Genomic DNA, 6530 nt, shown 5'->3' on the forward strand with positions numbered 1-6530 from the left:
CCTAAGTTTACATAGTGTTAAAGTGGATTTAGGAGGATGATTGGCCATCTTTTCTTAGCCTACTTTTATCAAAAAATTTCGACCCTCTCAAAATTTCAAATTTTTCCTTTTGGAGCCAATTTTGAGCCTTTAAGCCTTTTCTTTGGAAGCCAAAATAATGGGGACAATTCCTTGGGTTAGTTAGAATTTTATATTTTTGTAAAGGAATTGGAGAGATAAGGAATAAAGTACAAAAAGTAGTATGCTTAAATGTATAAAAAGTACAAGTTGTGAAAGTGAAAATCCAAATTATGTGCTTGATTCTAGAAAGGATGCGTATGAAAAAGTAAGGAAGATTAAAAGAAGGAAAAAAAGAAGAAAAAAGAAAAGAAAAGTGTGAAAGGTTGTGAAAAGAAAAGAAAATAAAAGGATTGGAAAGTGAGTTGAAGGAGAAAAACAAAGTGTTAAAAGTATCTTGGGTTATTAGAAAAGTGGAGTCACTTTAACTCTACTTGGGATATTTTATTTTTAGTCACTTTTTAGCCAAATATTCCTCACCTACCAAAGAGCCTTCATTACAACCAAAGATAAAGACCTTTCGTACTTTTGATGCTTAATCACATCTAGTAAGGAGGGATTAGACTTTGAGCAAGCCTATGGTAAACTTTGCACGATGCATGATTTGAGTGCTTATACACATTACCTTTATACACTTTGAGAGTGAGAGAACACTTCACATATTTGGAAGTTTGCCAGATGTGAGTGCATGAATTCAAGGTGTTCCACGAGTTAGTAATGAAAGTGCACTAATAAGTCTTGCTTGATTTGATTGCGTTAATATATGCTTAATCTATTCTTTCATCTTTTAAGGCAATGACGACGTCTAGTCCTTGTGTATTCTGTGCGTCTATTCTTGTGTCTTTATTGTTTTGTTCGAGGACAAACAAAAATGTAAGTTTGGGGGAGTTGATACGCTCGAATTTTGCACTATTTTAAGGCCATTATTTGGTCTGTTTTTTATGTCAAAGTCACTCTATATGTCCATTATTTGTATATTTTATCTATTTTAGTATTTTGACGTGTTTTGTGAGAAATGTGCATAATTGAGCCAAAAAAGGGAGTTAAAACACGAAGTCTGGAAATCTGGAGTCAGATGGCGACCGGTCAGAGCAATGCAGCAGTCCACCTCGGAAAAATTACACTTAGAAGAGAGTCCGGAAGTCGTGCGGCGGTCCGCCACCGGAGGAACAGACACTCTGGAATCCAACGCGGCGACCGCCGGCCAAGGTGTGGCGGCCTGCCGGAGAAAGGCGGCGAATCCGAATTGCCCTAGATCTACTCCAAGATTTACCATATTTTGAAGATCTTTTCCTTCTACAATGAGGATTGGCTTTTCCCTATAAATAGGACCTCAAGCTTCATCAACCAGAGAGCTTCTTTTTGCAAAATAATTCACAAAGATCAAAAGTTAGAGTACTTCAATTGCGCAAGGAGTTGGAGAAGGATTTCAAGAACATCAAGAACGACAAGGATTCAACCTACGAGTTTTATTTGCTTTAGTTTTATGTTCAAATTGTCTTCCCTTCAATCTATGTGTTTAGCTTATTCCATTATGTGTAACTAAACTCATAGGATTCTAGGGATGTGTTAGTAACAACTTTGGTTATACAATTCCAATTTTCTATTTAATATCTGTTTTGTTCTTACTTTGTTTCTTCCCTAAGTAATTCTGATGTTGCATGATTGAGTGACACAATCTTGTATGATTTAATATAACTTGCTTCACAACTGTGAGAAAGTTCTAGCGAGTTAGATCCACTTAGTAGACGATACAGTTAGCTTCCTTTAAAACGGCGCTGTTAATTGAGAGTGGAGACTTTTCAAGGGTCTTAGGAGCTTTATGGAGTTACGTGTTAGGATTGACAACCTTAATCTTGTAATCAACGTTTGCATCGCATGAGCATAAGCTACGCGACTCGTCCTATCAAAGTAATAACTGTGCTAGGGTATTGTAGTTTGGAATTTGTATAACCATAACTGTGAGCGCACATCCCTGAAATTCGCTTATCTCTATTATTTATCTTCGTGTTTATTTGCAATTGGTTGTTATTTGCTTTCTATTATTTTCTGTTTTCAACATTTCCCAAAATCCTTGGGTTTTCCAAATAGTAATTGAGTTCTAGTAGAGGATAGACACTTTGTGTTTGCCTTCCCCGTGTTCGATATCCGGTACTGACCTTTTGCTATACTATATATACTCTGTATACTTGCAGGTTTATTTAGTGCTAAAAAATAGTGCATCAGCAATGTAAACGCAAAATTCAAGCAATTTTTACGAAGAATCAGCACATGATCAGAATTAGCTAGGTTTTAGAATGAAATTCAATCAATTTTTTTCAACACAAAATTCGACATCAACAAAGTGTCAAGGATTCAGCACGACATTCAACATCAACAAAGATTCAACGCCATTTCAATACATAATTCAACATCAACAAGGAATCAACGACGCAGTGTCAACACAAAATTCAAGCAATTTTTTCGACGAATCAGCACATGATCAGAATTAGCTAGGTTTTAGCATGAAATTCAAGCAAATTTTTTCGACACAAAATTCGACATCAACAAAGTGTCAAGGATTCAGCATGAAATTCAACATCAACAAAGATTCAACGCCATTTCAACACAAAATTCAACATCAACAATGAATCAACGACACAGTGCCAATGCAAAATTCAAGCAATTTTTTCGATGGATCAGCACATGACCGGAACGCATAAACCTAGGGCTGGGAAAAAATACCGAAAAAATGATATATCGCTCGTATCGTATTGAAAAATATCAAAAAATTATCGAATTTTCGATATATCGTAATTTTCGATACAATACGAAATCGTATCGTAAGTTTTCGATACGATAACGATATGAATTTCCTTATATCGAGATATATCGTTTTATATTGAAAATACGATATATATTCAAAATTTTCGATATATATCGATATTTTAAATTCGATATATATCGAAATTTTTGATATATATCGATATTTAACGATATATCGAAATATCGATACAATAACGATATGAAATTCTTTCATATCGATATTTTTGATATGATACACGATACAATGTTTTTGATACGATATATCGTATTGACCCACCCCTACATAAACCGCTGATCAAATTAATTGTTGAGAATATGAGACGTCAATTACAATGGTGAAGATCCTCACTGAAGATGTGAATATTTGCAGTTTGAAAAGTGGGAGATTAATTAGGAACGCACAAACCGCTGATCAAATTAAGTTACAAAATTACCCTCTGTTGACAAAATATATATTCTTGTTGATATATGAATTGAACGTCATATTAACCACAAATCTGATATAATTAGTGACTATGGTTAAAGTTTTGAGTTTGTATTAAATATATGGTTTTCATTTGATCACATCCCTTATTAATATTATATATTTATTTATTTATGATTAATATTTAATTATTTTAGTTGAAGAAGTTAGTGAATTATTTATTTATGACTCGTTATTTTATGCTATCAATCTAAAATTAAGTTGTGAGATTTAATCTAATGAATCAAATATACTCTTCCCATTTCATATTATTCCACTTTTCATTTTAATTTGTTAATTTGTGATTATTTTTTAGTATAATTAAATTAGTAGGTTTAGGTGTAATGAGAGATAACTTAGATAGTGAAATATTTAATTAATTCTAATATACTAATTAAACACTCTAATTTGTATTTAAATTATTAATAGGGCGATTAGTTTGGGATGAGCCGAAATAGAAATAATAAAATGTAGTATTATAATCTTTCAAATTACATGGAATCGAGCGGGCCCATAGAATAATTTAGTGATAACGCTATACGCGTGCATAATATATTAGACAGTATGAAAATCATTTATAACCAAGCCCGTATCTAAAGATTGTAACAAAGATCCGTACTAGACAAAGATATGTATCGCCAAATGAAATAAAATAAAATGCTAGTAATATTTTTTTCATAAAACACGAATTCATCAGGCATCTATAAAAAGTTATCCAACATTACATAGTCCGTCTGATATTAAATTACAAGAATTGAATCCTGAGCATTAATTAAAATGAAATTAGACGAGGCGTCTCCAAACTAAAATAGTAAAAATAATCTATTTTTTTTATAGAATGAGGTAACCGGGATGTGATCAAATAAAATCTCTAAATATTGTATAAACTCAAAACTATAATCTAGACTATTGAAAAATGTCAACAAATCACAAAAAAACATCAACAGGTAAATGCCAATAGAATTTCAACGGTAGTCAATGATTGATGTTGTGTTGATATTATGTTGATATTGTATTAACATTAAAATCTTGAAATTTTACACTGTGTTGATATTGTATAGAAAGTGTGTTGAGGAGTTTTGAGTCTGTACAATATAATACTCCCTCCGTACCGCTTTAGCAGTCCCAATGACTTTTCTGCCCTCTTTTTGTAAAAATGATAAAAAATAGTTAAAGTCGAGAAATGGTAAAGTAAGAGAGACAATAATATAGAGAAGAGTCTTATCTACATTATTGTCTCTTTTACTATTTTTTATCATTTTTACAAAAAAATGGCAGAAAAAGTCAATGGGACTGCTAAAGCGGAACGGAGGGAGTATATAAGTTTGCATTTTATCACTATCCTGAGGTAGTATATATTAATTAATATATATAATTGATGCTTAAATGGGGTATTTAATTATTCCATCATGGAGTAATAATTTGTGGACAGTTAAAATTTTTAATTTTATTAATATTATTAAAAAATTTAACGAAAAATCTAAAAAGAGTCTGAATAATCGTAGCATAATTGTTTAGCATCACTTATAAATCTTACGTACATTATAATACACCAACTTTATAAATTTGTGGATAAAGGATTGGAAAGAAAAACTTTTAAAACAAGATGAAAAATAAATAAATTGCAAGTACAATGAAGTGCAGTTTTGTTGATTTGTCTTTTAACTAATATATAGGTCGTGTGTTTGAATTATTATTACTGTGTTATTCTTTTACTAGTTCTTTTTTTTTTTTTTTTTTTCAAATTTGTGATATCATCACAAAACAATGGAATATAATGCAGTCTTATATTGACATCAAATATTAAAAAATTTGCAAGTAGCATATAGCAACTCAAAACAATGGAATCTAATGTATACAACAAAAAGAAATAGTACTAGACATCTAACAAAAAAAATATTCCTATACTATTAGTAAATTTATGAAGAATTGGAGTTAAGATCTAAGCAATTTACTTTACTAGGAAGAATTGTTCGCCCTAATACGGAGGAAGGTCCGCCTGATCCCAAAACATGCCGCCGTTGGTACCCAGATTCGACGGTTCAGCCACGGCCGCAGGCGGCGGCTGCGATTGCATTCCGTCGCCGGCGTCTTGGAGCGGCACTCGCTCAAAATTGGCATTGGTGAATGTGTTGACGACGATTACGACCGGACCCGAGGCTATCAAAGTGCCGACGACCGGGCCGCCGAAGACCTTCCCCTGGTTTCCGGCGAGGGAGACGTTCAATGCGGCGTATCCCGGCTGCGAAATCGAGGACGGAAGAAAGGCTCCGGAGAGGGAGATAATCTCGCATATCCCGGTGACTGTGAAGACGCCGTTGGGCTGGCGGAGCGTGACGTTGCTGACTCGGCCGGAGGCGCTGGAGACGGAGACGCCGACTTGGCGGCTGCGGGCGATGTCGGCGAGGCTTTGGAAGATGTCGCTGCCGGCGGCGATTTGGATGAAGTTGGTGGGGTGAGCAGCGTTGGGGACGGGGATGGGAATGGGAGCGCGGGGCTTGTTCTTGGAGCCGGGGGGACGACCGCGGGGGCGGCGGCGGGGGAGGAAGATCTCTATGTCGGTGACCTCGTTGTTAGGGCTAGGGTTCGGGTTGGTGGTGCCGCTGCTGTTGGATGTGTTGATAGCGTCTTGATTCATCCCCATACTCCCTTGTGCACACCACATGTTGGCCATGTGTGTTGATTGATTTTTAATCGTTGCACAAATAATATCTATGCATCAAATTCTATCTCTCGCCCTATATATACAGGAGATTACCATCCTATCTCTATTAGGAAATAGGATACGAACAAGGAAATTTCCATGTATAAAGGACTCCTAACCATACAAGGAAACCTATGACAACCCAAATCTATTACTCCTATTTACATAATTTGATATTTTCCTTTTGGAATTAAATACTTGCCATATCTATCTCTGTAGAACATGGAATAGAATCGGGGGAGTGAAAGATTTTCGGTAGAAAGTAGTTGAAAAGAAAGTAAGTGTGAGAAAAGGATAGGTGTGACGGTAGCCATATCAAAGCATAAAGATTAAAGGTCGGAGCACTATAAGCTTATCATCTTGGGCTGCTGTCCCCATGCCCCATGCCCACAAATCTTGAATGTTTATTTGTTTTCCTATTAAGGAAAATATAGTACCTTTCTATTTCAGTCTGCTATATATTTTTCGGAGGGGGACGTACATGTGTATCTATAATGTATT

At 34.9% G+C, this 6530-nt stretch overlaps 1 pseudogene; it reads right to left on the reverse strand.

The window, feature by feature from the left end:
* Nucleotides 1-5217: 5217 nt before the first annotated feature.
* LOC125218083 (AT-hook motif nuclear-localized protein 20 pseudogene) lies at nt 5218-6187 on the reverse strand (annotated as a pseudogene).
* Nucleotides 6188-6530: the final 343 nt, after the last annotated feature.

The sequence above is a fragment of the Salvia hispanica genome, chromosome 1 (assembly GCF_029641045.1).
Source record: "Salvia hispanica isolate PSC_SH4W2 chromosome 1, Shi_PSC_v1, whole genome shotgun sequence".
NCBI lineage: Eukaryota > Viridiplantae > Streptophyta > Magnoliopsida > Lamiales > Lamiaceae > Salvia > Salvia hispanica.